This window comes from Bactrocera dorsalis, chromosome 5 (assembly GCF_023373825.1).
Source record: "Bactrocera dorsalis isolate Fly_Bdor chromosome 5, ASM2337382v1, whole genome shotgun sequence".
NCBI lineage: Eukaryota > Metazoa > Arthropoda > Insecta > Diptera > Tephritidae > Bactrocera > Bactrocera dorsalis.
The window spans coordinates 43,821,050-43,843,925 of NC_064307.1; the positions used below are offsets into that span (position 1 = coordinate 43,821,050).

The 22,876-nt window shown below is 35.6% G+C and overlaps 2 long non-coding RNA genes across 3 annotated transcripts in view; both read right to left on the reverse strand.

The window, feature by feature from the left end:
* Window positions 1-5,305: 5,305 nt before the first annotated feature.
* LOC125778939 (uncharacterized) overlaps window positions 5,306-22,876 on the reverse strand; it is a 39,302-nt gene continuing 21,731 nt past the window's right edge. For both annotated transcript variants that reach the window (XR_007423038.1, XR_007423037.1), the window contains one exon: window positions 5,306-5,568. This is a non-coding gene — a long non-coding RNA (uncharacterized LOC125778939). The remainder of the gene's footprint in view (window positions 5,569-22,876) is intronic.
* Window positions 14,368-16,833, reverse strand: LOC125778943 (uncharacterized). Its single transcript, XR_007423044.1, has 2 exons — window positions 14,847-16,833; window positions 14,368-14,772 (listed from the first exon to the last, which is right to left on the reverse strand). It is a non-coding gene; the product is annotated as an uncharacterized LOC125778943 (long non-coding RNA).

A 22,876-nucleotide genomic window follows, 5' to 3' on the forward strand; every position in this document is an offset into this window, starting at 1 on the left:
ACCCGCCGGGGGAAGCAGAGGAAGAGGAAGACCACCACTCCGTTGGAAGGACCAAGTGGAGAAGAACCTGGCTTCGCTCCAATTGGCGCCATGTAGCGAAGAGAAGAAACGACTGGCGCGCTGTTGTTAACTCGGCTATAATCGCGTAAGCGGTGTCTAGGCCAGTAAAGAAGAAAAAGAAGAAGAAGCCAATTCCATAAATTTTTTCATTATGATTTAGTAAACTCTGAACTAAGACGTTATTTTTAAATTAAAATTATTTTAAGCTGTCAACTTAGACGCACAAATCTCAACCTCTTGGTTACTCAAAAAGAAATTACTATTATTGATGCCCGGTTCTTCCGATGCTTTCAATATTCAGTCGATATGATCGCTCAGTGTGGTCGGTAATTCGAGCAACCCCTGATCGGTTTCACTCCACCTTTACTATAGTGAGTGAATACACACACACTCTCAGAGACTCTGTTCTCTGCACACTGAAATAGCTATTCCTTCTGCGGAGCATGCGTTTATTTCTTCTGGACAACCATATTTACAAGGAAACACCCTTAGAACAAGGTCGGCACTACTATTGAGATCATTGCGGCACTGAAATGGGTTACATGGGCTTACGGTTTCAAACAATTAAATTTTTTTTTTTAAATTCAACACTTCTAGAAACACAAAGAGTTCACAAAATTTATCAAGTTGATCCGAGTAATAGTTTCGGAGATACATCCTTGAGTATTTGGCGCTCCAGGTTAGCTATGCTAAGTGTGCCGTTTTTAAAGACATTTTTCTCGAAACTGTATTTTTGAAATGGGTTGGCATGATTTATCAAGAACTACTCAATCTTCATGAAACTTTACACAGGTTTTTGAAATAAAATTCTTAAAGACTTGGATGAAGGATTTATTTTCGATTACAATTAACTGAAAAAATGAAATGTCGTTAATTGAAATTTTCATTCTTTTGTAAAATTGTCTGCCAACATTTCAATTTTTAGTTTTTTTTCTTCGTCCGAGTCCGTAGTTTCGGTTTTAACTAAACACGTATTTTTTCACTTTAGATGATTCTGCAATGTGTTATCCAGCCAACGCGGGCGCATCTTTTTTCCGAGGGATCACCGGAAATGGCGTCGCAATGGCCGAGTTTAAAATATGTTATTCCAAAAATTTCAGAATTTCTTTGTGAATAGTGCATGTTTGTAATTCTAATAAAATATTTAATTTTTTATATGAGAAACAAATTGTGGAAAAAGGCTGTTTTTTACCCGAGGAAACCGATGTAACCCTTAAAGCAAGATTTTCAAACTAACACGAAATCTAGGATGAAAAACTTTGAGAGACCCATACAATGATCAACTTGGCATATACGCTTTAAGTTCCAAAAATACATGAATCTCGGGAATTTTCCGGGAAGAAGAAGAACTTCCATTCACTTTCGATGAATAAAAAAATTTAAGGGATTTATACTTCAATATATTTGTAACATCAAATCGTCCACCTCCATGTCACAGTGCAATTTTATTTTTAGAATTTGCAAAAACCCAACTGAGACTAGCCACCTTGAATCACGGAGTGCAGCACGTTCTTGTAAAGGAGCATTTTAGACAGACAACAATCGACAACCGACAAGCAGACTAGCACCCAACATAACTGGAATATGTACACATCCGAACGCTTATTGCCACAAAGTTGCCGACAAGCCTATGACAATTATATATACATATGGGCTGGTGCATGCATGTATGTGTGCGTGAGTCCGTTTATTTTGTTTTTGTTTGAGCGCAGTGAATGCGTTCTTGGCCTTATCATTTTCAAGATCTCACCTGAGCAATGCCATTCGGCTTCATTTGCTTTGCACTCGCTGCGATCTGTTTGATGCCACCACATCCAACGGAGAACAACGGAACAGACACACCGATGCAAGGAGTTTACAATGCAAAGCAAAATACGTTGAATGCGGATGAAATGGAACTGCTTCGATCACAGACCAATGGACGACAATGGACAACGGCAGGGATAAATGTATGCATGTGTAGGCAAAAAGTAACAACAAGAGCAAGTGCTGCAGAAAAGAAGTCTTGTGGCCACGTAACTATATCTGTTTGTACATCTGTATGGATGTCAGTAGGTATTGGCGGCGCAATGAATGTGCGGACAGTCGAATAGGCTGAAATGCCGTGTGTGGAGGTCTACGAGGCAAAAATTAATAAGAGAACGCTTTAATGCACACATTAATAGCTTTGTTGTTGTTGTTTACTTCATTTTTGTTTTTATCATTTTTGAGCATATTTCTGTTCTTTTTTTGTTTTTGATTATTGAATAATGATGTTTTTGTTGTTGTAGTAGTTCTCAGTGCTCCATTTCATATTGTTGTTTTTATAGCATACAGGCCGGCAATCACAACTAAATCATGCATCTCATTGCAAAACCAGTCATGATTGCTTACTTTTTCCTTTTTGATTGGCACATACATATGTACATATGTACAAGCACGCTCTCCCTCATGTACAAGTATATCTGTAGATATATACCCATAACCACATGCTTTGCGGCACACGTACTCGTACTCGTCCACATGTGATCGTACAATAATTTGCAAATATTTCTTATTGAAGCCACAAAGTTGCATTTGCACTCAAGCAGGCAAATTCATCATCAAAGGAATATTCAACTTGGCCTCAACTGCTACAGCATGGAACCCCATTTTATTTCACCGCATTTTCGTTGCGCCTTCATAGGTAGATATGTGCTTGTATTTTGACGTAGCAGTATTGCATTGTAGGGAGTCATTCCTCTACTTCTTCTTCTTTCTCATCATTTTCTTGCGCCATGCATTGCAAATATGCAGGTATGTGGGTTCAAAAGGTGCGTGCCGCATGTGGCGCAACTCTTGTTCCTGTTGCGCTTCTTTTATTTGCCCAGGGGCGCTGAGCACTTTCAGTTTGAAGGGTTTTTGCTTTTGCCAACTCGTAAGTGTTCTTTTGCGTCAATTAGCAGAGCGTGGTTGATGAGTCACAGGGTTTTATCAGCTCTTTTGTAACATGTAACATGTTCAGCTAGACCTGCTGCAAAACCTATCCTTCCAACGAAATATCTGATAAGAGTTTAGTTATATTGCATAATATTCGAATTTCTGTGGAATTATAATTTTAAATCGTGGGTTAAACCATTTTTGCTCGTCAAAGAGTCAATTCATGTAAATGGAGGTCGCAATCGACTAAAGTAGAGAAGAAAGGTATATGTATATCATTGCCTCATATTTACTTGAAAATGTGGTTGTGGTGGAAATAAACTGAGTTACTGAGAAGTGATACAGGTTTGTTGACATTTAGAAGAGAATTTGCATGACCTCTGTGTTGTATCGCAATATAAAACTCATTATGCCTTTTTTGCATGAATTTTTATAATGGCATTATTAATAGACTTGGCCGTAGCAACTGAACAACTGGGTATCCCGAATTGGAGAATATCGACCAAATAATTTCCATCCAAGCCATGGTAAATTTAGAGCGTGTTTGATCATTGAAATAAACTAAAATTGCCCATAAACTCTACATGTCAGCTTTATAATATATTTTTTGTTCTTATTTTGTATCCTTATTAGAAAAGTTAGTTATCAACTCGTGGCAACTCACCTTTGATTCGGTGACGACTCTGCGGTATATCGAATTGGAAAAGCGGGAAAAAATGAGCTTGTAGCTGACTGAACCGTATATGCGCGCGGATCGTAATAGAAAAGAAGCTCGACGCCGTCCGCTAGTCCCTTTTGTTAGTTGTGTGCTCGTGTCCTCGTGTGTGGTGTGAAGATGTGGTGTGAATGTTGATGATGTGGTGGGCATCATGCCGATGTGTTGAGAATGCGGTGTGTAGTGTGGGATGAAAAAATTATGCGCATGATGCCAATGTGTTGAGTATGGTATGTGCAGTGTGGGGTGAAGATGTGTTGAGTATGGTGTGTATGTGTGAGGTGTAGTTACATTATATTAAGAGGGAGGCGCAGAAGCTCATTTAACCACTTATATTTTATTATTTTTTAAGATGAAGATCATCAGCAATTCCAGTAGATTACCCTTTTTTTGTAAGAAAATGTTAATAAAATTCAATATATGTATTTACTTACCTGAGAAGCAGTCAGCCTCATTCAATGCATCCACTTTCATATTTTGGTCGTCCAATATTAAGACCATAGTAGTAATGTATGTCGATTAATAATTATTAACTATTACTTTTATTTTTGTTAATCTCCTAATACCATCCATTTCTTACAAATAAAAAATGCACATTTACACCGCATCATTACAATATGTGCTATGTACTTGGATTACTCAAATTAATACTTTCTTTTTGTTGCGCTTATTGATTTATTGTGACCGTGTTTTGCGAAAGCGGGGCAAAACATTACCTAAATTGGTCATTAGCTCAGAACTCGCAGTGTCCTTGTTTGAGTTTTGTGATTTACAGTCGCATTGGCGACACTTTGACGTATAAATTTAGTGCAAAGAATTGAGTAAAGAAAAATTTACCATCAGTTATTATTATATACAGCCTATTCCTACATATTTGTATTTACATAAGTGCATAAAAGGCACAAATAAAGATAGATACATAGGCACTTAAAGAGACGAATGAGGAGAGGAAAGTAAACAAAAACACTTAGTTAAGCAAATGAGCTGTATGACTTATATACTTATACAAGGTGCGCTCCAAAGTAAACAGGACTTTTTGAATCTAGCGCTCTGGTGGTGCCATCTATACGTCGACTGCAGCGTTAGAATCTGCCATCTTTATCAATTGTCCAGTGAGAATTTCATGACATTTCATTGATTGAAACTGTGCGTGAATTAATCAAATATCAGCCGAAATCATCATTGAAATTCATGGAAATGTAATTGAACATCTCCAAAACATCGATTTATTGCATTTTGACAGAATATTTGAGCTTACGAAAGGTGTGAGCACCGTTTGTTCCGAACAAATTGACTGACGTCCAAAAATTGCTCAGAATCTAAAATTCGATTCGAAGCTTGTGATCGATTATGTTTTGGTTATAAAAAAACTTTTTCAGCAAGACTTACCAAAGTATCCGACACAGATTACAAACAATACTTTTTTATTTTATTTTTTTTTGTTTTATTTAATGTATTTTTACTTTAATTTTACACATTAATTGATAATTTTTAAATGTCTTACAAATGTATATACTATGTACATATTTATAAAGAAAAAAATATTAACAAACAATTTAAAAGCTTAATTTAATTTAAATGCTATTGTTGCTATTATAATCTATTTAGAGAAGGTTCATGGTGTGCCGATTGAAAAAAAGCACACTTTTCGTAGGACTATTCATTACGAAGAGCGTGTTTCACCTTGAACTGTAAACAGCAGACTCGAAATAAACAGAATTGAGCATTTTCAATATTAAGCGTAAGGCATAATGCTAATTAAAGTGTTAAGAAATGTATGTGGGGCCGACAGACGAACGCAAGGCAACTAGAAGTGGACGTAACTTTTAACACCTATTGTGTTTTAATTTTTACTGTATTTTTCTTGACTCATCAAATTTCTTTTACTTATTTGCCTTCATGTTAAATTAATTTAAAAATAAACATCATTATTGGTGTAACCTACAAGAAGATAAAGTGTTTTATTTGGTGCAATTAACGAAGGAACGTAATAATATAACTGGCGCAGTCGGAAAGCCAACGGTTCGGGTTGAAACTTAACTAAAAGTGCTAACAAAATAATATCGTTGTTAATAATTAAATTCTTGGACCACATAAGGGGCCGCCTGTTTAAAAACTCGAAGGAATATCGGACGGAGAACAAATGTCAAGAGCATATTGATATAAGGCTACAAAGAAAATAAGTGGAAATACTCAACCTTTCAATTAGCCGCATCACCGGTGACTTGGAGGATGAGCTTTGATTTGCTAACAAATGTGTGTATTCTTTTAGAACAAGGCAGCATGCGATATTTGCCATTGGTTAGAGCGAGATAATCATTGAACACCAAATAGCTATGTGTTACTTTTTTCCCACTCTCTGAACAAAAGTAACAAATATTTTAACGAATGCAAAAGTGAACAATAACAAGTCGCTTACACGTTTGCTAACAGATACTCGTCTTGCAGGGTACATACGCTTGTAAATACAAGTACATGTATTAGGGTGTGCCTAATTACACAACATCAGGACATAGGAAATATAAATTAATTAAAACAAAAAAAAAAAAACATTTTTTAGCAAGATAATCGAAATTCAAAACTCTGTTTACCTGAAAGAGTATTCGGTTTCAAGCAATACTCTATAGCGTCATTTAAATCAGTTATACTGAGAGAAAAAAATTTAATTATTTACAGATAAAAAATTAAAATAAAACCAAAATGGTTAATAACGCAACAAAACAAAATACACCTGCAGGAGCTACACGCTCAAAACAGGTTGTTAAATTTATTTCATAAAGTGACAGTTTTTTAAGATACTGCACACGATTTGCATCTTCACCGGTACACGAAAACTCGGATTCGCTGCTAGAAATCAAAAGTCAAAATCTTAAAAATTTTTGGACTCGCCTCCAAGCGGCTCATGACGCCATTGTAGAATCTGACGATTCAGATCTATCACAAAATTTTAAATTATCTGTGTCGAAATGAACTCCAGTCGGCCGCACTAACCTACACAACACTCTGCAAGTTAATGCAACCCACACCCACTAAAATAAACCACTATCCCATTCATCTATAATAGACACATATGTAATGTAAATTGACACCACATAAGCCAACCGCCTATCATAACAAATAGAGTAAACAAAGAATGTTAAAATATGCAATTTGCAAAGTAATCATAAAATCTATTTACAATAGGAACTTGATCAAGCAACAAGAAATGCCACAGCCATTCTTTTTGCATGATCAGCAGTATAATACTATAAGAGCTAAAATTAAGAGATAAACAGTTTAGTCATTAATTGACAGATATAATTGACAGTTGAAGTTGTGAGCTAGCAGTTAAGAGTTATAAGTTAAGCAATAGTGATATGTAACTTTTTAAAAAACCAAATAATATAATAAAAAATTAATTGGCGCCCGAGCAGGGACCCGCACAAAATATCCTTCGAAAAGTGTGGGTTCATAAACAAAAAAACAATATAATACTCTAAGTTTCCATGAAGGTTACCCGAATAAACAAAGGTAACGGAAACAAACTTTAAATCAAATATCCCATAAAAGGGAGAAAAAAGTGAAAAAAAACCTAATCAAGTACCCCATAAAAGGAAAGGGGGAAAAGGAAAGGAAAACAAATTGAAACTTTTCTAACTAAAATAAACTTAAAAAAATATATTAAAAATTTTGAAAATAAACAATAATAAAAACAACACCATCAACAGTGTTAAAAACGCGTAATAAAACAAAATAAAAATAGAGTGGGAATTAGTAAACCTAAATAAAGGTAGCAACAGCATCAACAACAACATTAACAACAACAATAGTAGGAGCAGTAACGACAATTACGACAACATCAAGAACAACAACAAAAGCAACAGCATCAACAACAACAAGAACAACAACAATAATAAGAGCAGTAGCAACAATCACGACAACAGCAACAAAAGCAACTACAGCAGAACGGCAGAATAGCAAAGACAACCACAAGAAGATACTCGTAAGCTTATTTTTTAAGAATAGTATAAGTAAAATATATATTTAATACAATATATACAGTATATATATATATAAGACCTTAATAAGAACAGACATACTTAATTGTTAGAATACGACAGACGATTGACATAAATAATTTGAGGAAAATTTGAGTGAATGTATCATAGTGATATTAGTGAAACTGGATAAGATTATAGAAAAATTTAGCAAAATGAGTGTAACAAACAATACCGCAGGAGTGCTCACAGCAGAAATTATTTCAGAATTAATAAAAAGGAATACAATTTCATTACATAATGAGATAGAACTTTTAAAAAATCAAATAACTCAATTAACGATAGGAGATAATATAACAGAATATACAGTACAGACTATTGACGCGAATGTTAGATGCGACGAATCATTAGAGATAATAAAATCCTTACCGGAATTTGCAGGAAGACCTGAAGCATACGTTAGTTGGCGAGAAGCCGCCCATAACTCAATGTCTTTGTATAACCGTGGTAGCAAAAGATACTTTGCCGCCCTAACAATATTAAGAAACAAAATAATACAATACGCAAATGACGTTCTTACAAATCACGGAACGGTCCTCAATTTTGACGCGATCATAAGTCGCTTGGATTTCGCCTATGCCGATAAGCGACCAATCCATATCCTTGAACAGGAGATAAGCATTCTTCGACAAGGAAACTTGTCCATTATTGATTATTATAACGAAGTCAATAAAAAATTGACTTTGATAATTAATAAGACAATAATGTCCCATGGTTCGAATAAGGGACTAGTAGATCAACTTAATGATCAACACAGGAAAAATGCCTTGAGAATATTCATTTCAGGACTTAACGGTTCCCTATCAAACATTTTATTCTCGTTAGCTCCATCTGATTTACCAAACGCTCTAGCGAAAGCTTTAGAATTAAATTCAAATAATATGAGAGCAAATTTTGCTTACCAATTCAGTAGGAGTCAGGCTCAGCCGAACCCAGTAAAATTGCAAGTTCATAATCCTCGAACACCTCCTCTAAACTTCACAAATAACCAGTTCCAGAACAATTTAAGATTCCCTCAATTAAATAAAAATAACCAACAATTTGCACAAAGATTTAATCAAAGATACCAAAGGAATCAACCAGAACCAATGGACGTGGATTCCAGTATCCACAAACAAACTCAACACGAACAAACATACGCCGAACGGAATTTTGAAGAACTTAAAAGAACACCACAACCTCCATCTAAAATCCAACGCATAAATTATATTCAGGAAACAGCTTTTTTAGGCTTAAGACAGGACTCCCATACATTTATAGGTACTGCGGAGTAACAGGAAGAAAACTAAAGGTCCTAATTGACACAGGAGCCACTTGTTGCTATTGCAAACCAGACACTTTTTTATATAGAGATAAATTAGATATAATTAAAAGAGTAAAAGCAATTAACGGATTCACCATTATTGAAGAATATAGTGATGTAAATATCTTCAATACGATACAGAGATTTTATGTAATAGAAAATTTAGAAGCAGATATGCTAATAGGACTTAATATTTTGAAAAAAGCAGGAGTTGTAATAGATTTAAAGAATGAAATATTAAAATATAATAACAAAACGGAAAAAATTTATATTGAAAATAATAATGGAAATTTTAATACTACCTTGGGAAGCTCAAATGCTCCTATGGCGCCCGCTGATGAATTATGCCAGCAATTATGTAATTTAAGTACTACTCTGGGACAAAAAGATCCTAGACAGCCAGCGAAGAATAATACCGCTTATAACAATTTAAAAAATGGAAATAATTTAAGTATCACTCTGGGACAAGAAGATCCTAGAAAGCCAGCGAAGAATAATACCGCTTATACTAATTTAAAAAATGGAAATATTGAATATTTGAAAACGGAAATAAAGAATGAAATCGGAAAAATTCATTCAAATATAAATACAAATTTACCCTTTAGAACGGACGTTAAAGCTGAAATACGCACAATTGTTGAAACTCCCATATGGAGTAAACAATACCCATACCCCTTGTCCGTTAATACTTTTGTGAACAATGAAATAAAGAATCTATTAGATAATAGTATAATACGTCCAAGTAAAAGCCCCTACAACTCTCCAATATGGGTTGTACCGAAGAAAGGAATAAATGAAAATGGTTCACCAAAACTTAGGCTAGTTATAGATTATAAGAAAATCAATGAAAATACAGTTCCCGATAAATACCCTATCCCAGACACAAATGTTATATTAGCAAATTTAGGAACAGCAAAATACTTCTCTACTCTAGATTTAGAGTCAGGTTTCCATCAAATTACAATGCAGGAAAAGGATATAGAAAAAACAGCTTTTAGTGTCAACAATGGCAAATATGAATATTTAAGACTACCTTTCGGATTAAGGAATGCCCCTAGCATATTTCAAAGAGCGATGGATAATATATTACGCAGTTATGTAGGAAAGTTTTGTCATGTATATATCGATGACATAATAATATATTCAAATAATGTAGAGGAACATAGAGAACACTTACAGATAATAGTCAAGACACTTAAGGATGCCAATATGAAAATATCTTTAGAAAAATCCAAATTTTATGAAACCGAAGTCGAGTTTTTAGGATATATGGTTGCCCAAGGAATTATTAAAACCGACCCAAAAAAAATTGAGTGCATTAAACACTTCCCTATCCCATCCACCTTGAGACAATTACGAAGTTTCTTAGGAATTACAGGATACTATAGAAAATTTATTCAAGACTATGCTTTAATAGCAAAACCCTTAACCAGATACTTGTCAGGAGAAAATGGAAGAATTTCCCAACATATGTCAAAGAAAGTAAAACTGGATTTAGACCAAGAGGCAGTTATTGCATGTGAAAAACTCAAAAATCTATTAGCAAATCAAATTGAACTGGCACAACCAGACTATACAAAAAAATTTATTTTAACTACGGACGCATCAAATGTTGCAGTCGGAGGAGTTCTGTCCCAAGAAGATAAACCAATCACGTTCATATCGAAGACATTAAATAACACTGAATTAAATTACGCAACAAATGAGAAAGAGTTATATGCTATCGTATTTGCTTTGAAAACTTTAAGGAATTACCTTTATGGCGTTACAAACTTAGAAATCCACACGGATCATCAACCTTTAACATTTGCAGTTTCTACCCGTAATCCTAATGCTAAAATGAAGCGATGGCATGCATTAATCGAAGAATATTCTCCAAAAATCATATACAAACCGGGAAAAACTAACGTTGTAGCAGACGCTATTTCACGACAATACTTACACAATATATCAGACATTTCAAGTAACAGCACTCAACATTCAGCAGAAAGTAGCGACAATATAAATATAGCAGAAACAACCCGACCACTAAATCAATATTCGCAACAGATATTACTGAGTAAAGCCAGATTCACCATACATGAATCAATTACAAATTTCGGAAAAACGGCACATTATAGATTATGATACAGTTGACAATTTGATAAATATACTTAAAGAATTTTTGAAACCAAATGTGGTTACAGGTATACATTGCACCGTAGAAGATTTGTACGAAATAAAATCCAAATTATTAGAAACATTCAATATTAAATTTCTTTATACTAAAAACTTCCCAACAGACATAACTAACACAGAAGATCAAAACATGATTGTCGAGCAAACACACAATCGAGCACATCGAAATTTTAGAGAAAACTTAAAACAAATATGTAAATTATATTATTGGCCAGACATGACGAAACAGTTTAAGGAATATGTTCGAAATTGTGACATATGTAACAAAAACAAATACAATCGCCACCCTCAAAGAGTGCCAATCGGTGAAGCTCCTATACCAGAAAGGGAAGGAGAACAAATTCATATAGACATATTTTTTGTACAGAAATTAAAGTTCTTAACAGCAGTAGACGCTTATTCCAAATACTTAGTAATCAAACATATAGATGACAGAATAGACCTAGATCAAAAGGTCTTTGACATACTTCAAAGCTTTCCCGAGACAAAACACATTACCTGCGATAATGAACCAGGTTTCTCTTCAATTCAATTCAAATCTTTAATGCAGAGAATGAACATCGACATTTATTATTGCACCCCGAAACATAGTACCACAAATGGTCAAGTTGAAAGAGTACATTCAACCCTAATAGAACTATCACGTTGTATTCAACAGGAATATCATTTAATTAGCGATTTGGAAAGTATTTACAGGGCTGCACAACAATACAATAAAACAATCCATTCCGTAACTGATAAAAAACCTATAGATACATATATATTTTAATAAAATCACACACAATGAAATACCATTAAAACTAAGCAACGCACAGGGAAAAATGATAGAAAGAAATAATAAGAATAGAATAATGAAAACATATAAAAAGAATGACGTTATATATGAAAAAATAATAGGAGAAAGAAATAAGTTACAACCAAAATACAAAAAACAGAGGGTAAAAGAAGATAAGATAAGTCAAGAATAGTTCATAAAGATAATATAAAATTATAAAACTAATTTCAGAAAATGATTCTTACATTAATAATTATCCTTTTGATACCATTCACTCAATGCGAAATTATTGACTATACGAGAGACGATTATGTACTAATAGAAATTGGACCAGCCGCGACTTACACTGACTGGGGGGACATATTTCACATTACAAATTTGACATATTATAAAGAAATTCTATATGACACAAAAACAAAACTAATTAAGTAGTCACATAGCTCAAACTATATAAAAATCAAGACTAGTGATACGGGAAACACAATTTATTATAATAAATTCAATACGGACTTAGAAATGGACCAAATAGAACGACTAATATCACAATTAGAAATTACGACGGGGAGAAAATCGAAAAGAGGTTTAAATGAACTCGGTACAATATGGAAATGGATTTCGGGAACACCAGACCATGACGATATTGTACGAATAAACGCAAAATTATCTGAACTAATAGAAAATAACAATAGACAGTTTACGACAAATTCCAAATTATTTGAGGTAGTTACACAACTAACAAATATTGTAAGTAAAATAGAGAATAGTTCAACCTTAATTAACATAATGCAACACAGAAATAAATTAATACTAACAGATCTAGAAAATACTCTCCAAACTATTGTATTAGGAAAAGTGGGAATTCTTAACCCAACAATATTGAATATGAAAGAAATTAAAGATATTGTAAGTCATGAACACAATAATTTTACAATCACAGATGTAATTGACGCATCTAAATTTAAAATAGTACAGAATAATGAAATAATTGTAATATATATTAAATACCCTGTAATTAAAGATATATGTATATTATATGAAGCTAAATCTATAAGTCAAAATGATGGAAAATTAGTAATAGAAAATGAAATAATTAAATGTAAAAACACATATTCTAACATTAAAACATGTAAAATAGAATTAAGTGCTAGGTATTGTGAAATAGATTATAAAGAAACTTGCTTTTCTAAAATTTTAAATAATCAAAAAGGAGAATGTCTTAAAATTAAAGAAAAAAACAAACAATTAGAAATTATTAAAGATGGCATAATCTTAATATCAGGAAAACACACAGTTGATAACATCGACCTTAATGGTACATATTTAGTAACTTTCAATAACACTATAGTAATTGACAATAAAATTTATGAAAATCCAAGTAGCATAATTTGGAACTATATTAAAACAAATCAGCCTAGTCGGTTTGATGTCCTCGAATATCTTGAATCAGAAAATATAGATTTAAAATTTAAAAATACAAACCTTTTAAATATGGGCCAAGAAGAAATTAAATCTCACCCAACTCTTTGGGCACTCTTATTTTTGGCAATAATTATTGTTTTGATTTATGTAATTATCAAAATCCGGGAAAAAATTAAAAAATATAAAATAAAGAAAATTGAAGAAGCTAATGTCAATATGCTTGAAACTATCACAAATTTGATGAATTAACATCCTAAGCCGAAACGAGGACGTTTCTTTTTTTAACAAGGGGGGTAGTTAATGCAACCCACACCCACTAAAATAAACCACTATCCCATTCATCTATAATAGACACATATGTAATGTAAATTGACACCACATAAGCCAACCGCCTATCATAACAAATAGAGTAAACAAAGAATGTTAAAATATGCAATTTGCAAAGTAATCATAAAATCTATTTACAATAGGAACTTGATCAAGCAACAAGAAATGCCACAGCCATTCTTTTTGCATGATCAGCAGTATAATACTATAAGAGCTAAAATTAAGAGATAAACAGTTTAGTCATTAATTGACAGATATAATTGACAGTTGAAGTTGTGAGCTAGCAGTTAAGAGTTATAAGTTAAGCAATAGTGATATGTAACTTTTTAAAAAAACCAAATAATATAATAAAAAATTAATTTGCACATCAACACACTTATCATGAAAAAAGGCAGCACTGAATAAGTACAACACTCTCCACATCAACAAGCTAGTCAGAAAAAAAAGGGGCATCACTGATCCTCTCCACATCCAACGGTTTTTGTTCCTGTTTCATTTTGTACCCAAGGGAAGAAGAGCTGTGGCGGCACTTGTTCTACACAGTTCGAAAAGTCGCGTACGCCGACACGCGCGAGTTACATGTACGACTACACCTGACATTGCATTTGACAAATACGATGAACTGTTAAAGCAAATTGCAACATAACACCATGTCCGGCTTTTGAAATTCCTAAGAATTATCAAAATTAATAAAAGTATGCTTATTCAGCAATAATATGTTAAAAGTAAGTTAATATTATTAATAAGCAACTTGTAATTAGAATAAGCTTCATTTTAAGTCAATTTTATTAAATAAAGCAGTCTGTTCTTGATCGCCATCAACGTCACCTCGTTGCAATACAATTTGATTTTTTTGACTTTTTTAAAAACCCGTTCACCGCGACTCAACACGTAATTGGCGCAGTCGGTAATCCTTGGAAAAAAAATTACAAGGATAGTGATAAACGTAACTATAACACCCAAACAAATCCTGCGAATCTGTAGCCAACTCAGGAAGTTGACCAGACCCTCCAGGATATAACAAAAATAAAATAAAATAATTTTTCTCAGTGAAAACGACCTTAAATAAAGGCGTTAACCTACCGAAAATAACCGAAAAAAAGAAAACCTTTTGATTTTCGAAGTGAAAACGACCTTAAATAAAGGCGTTAACCCACCGAAAATAACGGAAAAACAAGCTTTGCAGTGAACAAGAAGAAAAAAAAAACAAAGCGTGGAGTCATCATCATCGAGGCAGCAAAAAAAATATTCAATAACAACAGAATAATGGAACAGGAGCAGATTCAGATTCCCAACGTAGAGCTCATCGAGCAACTGAATAGAAGAGAGCAACAGTTGGAGCAACTTCGACAAGCGTATGTCGACCTCCAACATAGTCAAACAACCAAGGAAAATGAACTACAACGAGTCATAAAAAATATTCAACATATACCCACATTCACGGGAAATGGTGAAATAACGATAAATTCCTTTATGAGCAGCATTGAATATATGCTGTCAAATATAAGAGATGAAGAGGTCAAAAAGGAAGCCACCAGGGCAATATATTATAGGACGATACAAGGGGAGGCAAAGGACGTAATAATAAATCTTCCACACCCTGACAACTGGACGGACATCAAGAAGGCGTTGAAATTAAGATAAAAACCAGATCTGGAACCCCACGAAGTCTACAGAAGAATATGCAGTATAAAGGCAAACACGATTTGGATAATGTGGACAATAATAGCTCTAAACCAAGAAAGTTGCTATTCCACAAACAAGTGTCTAAGAGCAGACCACAACAAATGTACAATTATCATTTGCCATTAAAATATTTTTATGTTAATTTAATGGCAAACTATTCTAAGTAGCATTATTCACAGGACCTTCGACAAACACACTGTCAGAACCCTCATCTTGGAAATTCGGCAAGCTTATCTATAGTTATGAAATAAGACGCAAAAAAATAATGGTAGCAGACATGCCTTATAAAAACAGTCAACGATCTGTCTATATTTACTGGAACGGGAATGATAACCATCAACTCGCTCTTTATTAGTATGGAGTATTTACTCTCCACAATCAACAACAGTGAACTACAAAAAGGAATAATAAAGGCAGTATTTTATCGAACGAGGCAAAGGACACTATAACAAACATTCCTCAAGCAGACAACTAGCAGCTTATCAAAGAAACCCTGAAACTGAGGTACAGACAAAACTCTACAAAAGGATCGGCAACATTAGGTCAAAATTATTGGCACGAGTTCCAATATTTCAAATTGTTCAATAAACAATATGACATGAACGTAACATTGTACAACACTGACTTTCAGTGTTCATAGTTGTCATCTCTGAGAGTTTGTCAAATGCAACTTCCACCGCAAAATTTTTAAGCAAATATACGCCACTGCCACGTCAAAATTTTATAAAAGCAGGCAAATACCATTCGCCCAGATTTCAAAACTCCATGAGGAAGCAGATAGGCTTATTATTACCGGAATTTGGAAACCGGTTAGGGCGCCACAATTGGTGACTTAGCACCAAAACCAGATGGGTCAGTTAGAATATGCGGTGATTTTAAAATAGCAATTAATTCACAATTAGATATTGAGCAATATCCATTGCCATCAAGAGAGACACTATTACAAACAATTGGACACGGCACACATTTTTTGAAATAAGATTTAAAAGATGCTTAATTGCAGATGGAGTTGGATGAAGATTCCAAACAAGTAATAGTAGTTGTCGAAATGAACTCCAGTCGCCCGAACTAACCTACTCAATACCACACTTCTATACAAGAAAAAGGGGCATCACTGAATACAACACTCTTCACATCAACACGCTAATCAGAAAAAAAGGCATCACTGATCCTCTCCATATCAAACTATTCTTTTCCCGCTTTGTAGCAAAGGGAAGGTGAAGCTGTGCCGGCACTTGTTCTGTACAGTCCGAAAAAGCACTTACGCCGACATACGCGCGAGTTACATTCCCATACTCTAAACACGTAGTAATTATAAATATAGTAAGTGCTTAATATCGTACTAGCATAATAATATCGTAATAATATATAGGTTCCAAATTCAGCTATGTTGAGTTGAGAGTGAACGTATTCCTGTTATGTGAATGTCAACTCAACTATATAACAAATAATGCTAGTACAGCTAGCCCTATGATTATGACTAAGAAAACTAACAAGTAATGTCATTTAGGTCAGTCTTAAGATTCACTTTAATAAATACGGTTGTGTGAAAAAAAAGACCGAAGCTCTTTTTTTATTTTTCCCAAAACCATAACTCGCGCACCCGTCCGTTAGCAAAAACCGCAACATAAAAAATTGAATGTATTTAACATTTAAAGATATTGTGAAATTTATATTGAGGAAGTAAGACATAAATCACATGGCGTGGTGAAAAGAAGGGAAAACAAACAACAAAAAGGAAAATTGAAATTGTAGAACTTATATTGTAAAACTGATATTGTGAAACTTCTATTGGAACCAAAAAGAAATGAAATAACATATACTAAAGCGTTCCTCGGTTCATTAGTAACGCGAAAAATTCAAAAGCATAAGGTAACTTCCACTGCGTCCAGTATCAACGACTTCCATACGGTAATGTTAGCGCATCCGCAATTTTCCAACGTTATCTTGAACAACTCCTCAATTGTATAGAAGGATGTGGTAATTATTTGGAGGCCATTATTATAACAGCACTATCAACTATGTCAGGAAATGCTAGGCAAAAAAATTCAAAAGTAATGGTGGAGAATCAATACTCGAAACGTAAAAAAGTCCTCAGAACGGACAATATACGTGAATATGTAAATGAAGCGTTTGACAAGTATGTTACTATCTAAGATTTATTTTAAATTTATTATTTCATTTCACATGATGCGCCCTGTGCGTTGTTCCTCAATTACCTAGTATTCCTTAACTTTATTATTTCGTTTAAATATTGTATTACTATCGCTGTAAGATCTCTTCTACTCTGGATTGCCGTAATAAACAGACGTGTCTTAGTCCTGCGTTCGATTTAATCATTAACATAATTTCTGGTGCCTCCTGTGAGGACTAAGAACTTTTTTAATTTTGAGAATTTGAATTCGCAGCTTTCGTAAATAAATTGGTTTGACGCTATCCTAAAGGATTCACACGATATTTTCGGATAAAATCTTCGCTGTAATTGTAAATTATTGAACATAGCAGAAATCAATCTTCGCCAGTTTCATGTATCTGCTATTTCCCGCATAGTGGAACAGGTGCGCAAGGCGCGCACAGGTGAATTAGATGCATCCAAGGTTGAGGAACTGTTGAATTCAGCGAGATCTCATTACGAGCGCATGCTCATAAACCACGAGGCGCTCCTGAGTCTTGCGAAAGAGGAGAAGTTGGAAGTGCATTCAGCATTGTGGGACGTCACCGAAGAAATGTATAATAACTTATATTCTAGCCTGATGCACTTGCGTCCGAGCAAGAGTGACGAGACGTACGCTTCTACGGGGGCAATATGAATTCATCGGTCGAGTTGAAATTGGAGCCGCTACATATTTCATCATTTGATGGGCGGACGATATGATAACCCTAAACAGTGGGCTAAAATTCATGTTGCACGTTTCCTAAACCTTTCGTTGGCGTCAGAGGAGTCAGCGCAATCATTGTTGCATATTGTGGATGTGGTTAGCGGTTATCTGCGTTCGTTAGCTTTTATGAATTTGTCAGTTCAAGAGTGGGATGCATTAACGGTGCATATTGTGGTATGAAAACTCCCTCCTACAACAAAGCTCGAATGGTGCATGCACTGCTCTCCAAGGGAATTGTTAAGCTTATCGAAATTACTCAAGTTCTTAGAGAAAATGGCTCAAAGTTTGTCAACGGAGCTTGTTAAAGTCGGAGATGGTACCAACACATCTAGTCGTCAACATCAGCGCATATCAACGGCGCGCACCGTCAAATGCAACCATTCAATAGAAGAAACAAAATGCCAATATTGTCAAAATCTTCATAAGGTCACGCGTTGTCCAATGTTATTGGACTTACCACCGGAGAAACGTGCCTTCAGGAAAACAAGCCTATGCTTTAACTGCTTGAGGTCAGGGCATATGTCTAAACAGTGTCCATCTGGAGGATGCCGTCAATGTGGCCGCAGACATAATACCATTTTTTGTCGAGAGCCACAAAGGTCTGCTTCTGCTCTCACCACAGTGAGAGTGGGAACTACTACAACTACTAAACCTCAGCCTGGTCTACCTTTAATGCCGGCTCAAGCTATGTTATGACGTCACGATTCTGTTATTGGATGCCATGTTCGGGGTGACCAGATCATACTTCTTGCAACAGTATGTGCATATGTTTCTGGGGACAATTCGGAGGAACGGTTGGCAAGGATTTTGTGTGATCCTGGGTCACAAGTAAGTTTCATTACAGAACGCTTTGCTTATTCTTTGAATCTTCATTGAAGCAGCTATGACGTAGCGGTCGAGGGTATTAGTGCATTATCCTGTACACGCACCAAGGGCGTCATGGCAATAACACTCAAGTCAATTCACTCACTCTAAGTACCTACAATGATTCCCATCGTGTATATTACATTCCGCATCATGCCGTGCTAGACAAGTTTCGTGTCGTTTTAATGCTTCAGCACCAACATCAAATGGTGTTTCTCTAAATGATATGCAGCGTGTGGGCCCAACCATTCAGAATTCGTTGAACGATATCCTTTTCCGATTCCGAAGATACGCAATTGTTCTGACCGCTGACGTGGAAAAGATGTTTCGCCAGGTTTTAGTAGCACTGGAAGATCGAGATCTCCAACGTATCCTTTGGTGTGAATCCCCGAACGTGAACATTAAAATATATCAGCTTAAGATGGTGACGTATGGCATGAAATGTAGCCCATACAACGCAGTGCGAGCGTTATAACAGTGTGCTGTCGATAACTATGGGGTAGTTGGTTGTTTAATCCAAACAAATACTCCTCTGCATTACTCCCACAAATTGCATAAAGTAATAGAGGCATAATGCAGACGAATATCAACCGCCCCAACTTCACTCAACAGAACAGAAGGAGAAACAAAAGGAAAACACTTTTCCTGCGCTTTTTACACAAAAGGTTTATTATCCCGCCAACACAGCAGCGGTACCCAAGTCAACACGGAGACATATAACAAGTGATGTTTATAATTAGACAAGTGATAAAACAAACAAAGTGAACAATTATTATACAAAGTACACGTTAAGTACAATCTCGAATTACTACATACAACAATACGGATTCAACATAGGAATCCACACAACATTAAACAGCGATACTCCACAGCGAAGGAATCAACTCAACACAAAAGGGATTAAAGGAATTTGAACCCGGTTACAATACATGAATTTATTAACATAGAATTACTATATATCTGTAAATTAATACAATTAACCATTATTGGTAACACACACTCACACTTATATACTTGTATATCCCCAAATATATGTATGTGGCAACACCACAAGCTTATAAAATTTATATTTCGCAAATACAACCATGCGGATTCTATTCGCTTTTAACTTGTATTTGCTTTAGGTTAGTTAAAGACAATAAAAACGCCTATCGTCCCATTTTGCATTTGGATCCTGAAGAGCAAACACGTGTTTTATTTCGCTCAGAATCTCTATATGTATTTTCAATTAAAGTTTCATAACGTTTGAACTAAAACGTTTGAACGCAAATGGCCCCTTACGTCGACATACCCCGACTCACCCGAAAGTGGTGAGTATGCAATCAGCGAGGTGGGTAAGGAATTACACACATGTAATAGAAATATTTTTGTTATTAAATTAAAATATTCGTGTAATAATTATTCAAGCAAACAACGTTCTTAATTGTTAGACTGCCTACGTCATAAGTAGTAATAATAAACATCAATAAAGAAACAGTCCTTTTACTTGCCTTTGTAAGCCGTCAGGCTATAATAGCAGGTTTACAAAGGAGAGTGTCCGTGTAGGAAAATGGACATCTGAATATACCACCTCCTACAAAAGATTACAAATGTACATTCAACAATCTCAAAGAGATAGGCCTGAACATATTCAAGATCCCCATCACGTTCAACGGTAACTAAAATGAATACAGTGCATGGAGAAAAATGGCTGCCAATAAATACGTCCAGGCTCAAGATACAATCTAAAATCATTGGTACAGCAGCACAAATATTAATAAATACGAAATTATCATCCATCGACCAACGCCCTCAATACGTCCTACGGCAAAACAATCTATCTCTCACCATTAACTATGATCAAATAAATCAAGCACTCGATTCTCTCCATAATTTTAGCGATGTGGACACCAGACTTTCTCCTTTATGCAGTCTCGACTTTCGAGAAGATGCTACGATTGGCGCTCATAAAGAAGGAATACGAGTAATATATGTGTGAATATAGTAGATCGGTGGCAACTCCGCAGGCGAAAGCGGGTAGGCGGAAAGACAACGAGAGTCAGTCGTTAAACTCATGTCATCGGCGAAAGGTGTTACTTCGGTATTTTAAATGTAATATTTCCGGTGTTTTTGTGAAGTTAATTCGCACTGTACTTTAATATAATAATTTTCAATATCATTGTGAGCTGCATTTAATACAAACTGTAACCAAAAAACTGTAATTACAAACTATAATTAACAAACTGTAATTTGATTAAAAGTTCTACAATAAAGTGTAATTCTAATACTGTGTAAAGTGTCGTTTATTTAGATTGGAAGCATGATGTGGTGGCAAATCCCAACATATATTCATTGATGGACTATCTGTTAACAATATATAATCAGATGTTGAGCCAAAGGAAAGAATTAGGAAAGTTGTGGCAGTGTAGTACGCGAACACACCTATCAACCAAGGGCAGCACCATCAATTCGATGGTTTGGCAGCACTCATTAATTTATGTATCTGCATCGCCGTTAGCAGAACTGTCATTATTCTTTCTTACAGAGATCACACCATTCGTTTACGCATATCCAGTTAGAACACGCCACTTTTCCAAATAAAAAGTATTATCATAGTCAAAAGTTGAAGCACGTTTTTTAATCAAACCAAAAGAAGATCCATACTGGTGACCCCAACGAAGCGGCAGAACATACTGGCTACCCCCACAAGTGAGAAATCTTTCGAAAATAAAAATATGCCCAACGACGAGCAAGAGACACCGGCTTCAGAGCAACAGGCACCAATGCGGCTGGACACGCTGGACCATGGGAAAGTTAAGCTCCCAGATTTCGTTGAGGAACATACCGACCTATGGTTCTGGCAAGTCAAGGCGGCATTTGAAGCGGCAGGTATCGTATTCGACAAAAAACGATACTATACCATAATTGAACAACTGCCTACGCGCGTTATGTACAAACTAGCTGGTTTCCGTACCAATCCACCAGCACGCAACGAAATGTACGAAAACCTCAAGGCTCGAATCATTAACGAATTTGCCGATAGCACACAAACCAAACTAACAAAACTCCTCAGCAACTTATCACTCGGTGACCGCAAACCGTCACAGTTGTTAGCCGAAATGCGGACAAGGGCCGCAGCTACACCGGTTACAGACGAGCTCCTAAAACAGCTATGGCTCCGGAATCTGCCTGAACAAATACGCGCAATTCTATCCGCAGATGAGCACATTACATTGGTCAACGCAGCAACGATGGCCGATCGTATCATGGAGGCTACCAAAGGCAGCAACTCTTTCATACACACTATTCAACAAAGCCCTCAGCAGACAGTAAACACACACTGACAGCAAAGCGCCGGCAATGAACCTGCATGTCAAGCAATTCTAGAAATACAACGCCAGATCAATGAGCTCTTACAGGATCTCCGAGACATCAAATGGCCACGCCGCGACAACCAACGAAGACCAACACCTACACGATCGGGTTCACGAAGTCGCGGACACCACGACACATGCTGGTATCACTACAAATACGGGACGAGCGCTCGTAAGTGCAGGCCACCATGCAAGTTTGACCGTACGGCTGGCAGCACACAGGAGGACCCAAAAAACTAGTACCCCGAGCTTAAGCCATGGGAGGCGCTTGCCAGCTCGGCCACGGCAACAACAACCTCCGCCTTTTCATAAAAAACGTTTGCGACAATCAACATTTCGTCATCGACACCGGAGCAGATATATCGGTGATCCCAGCAACCGC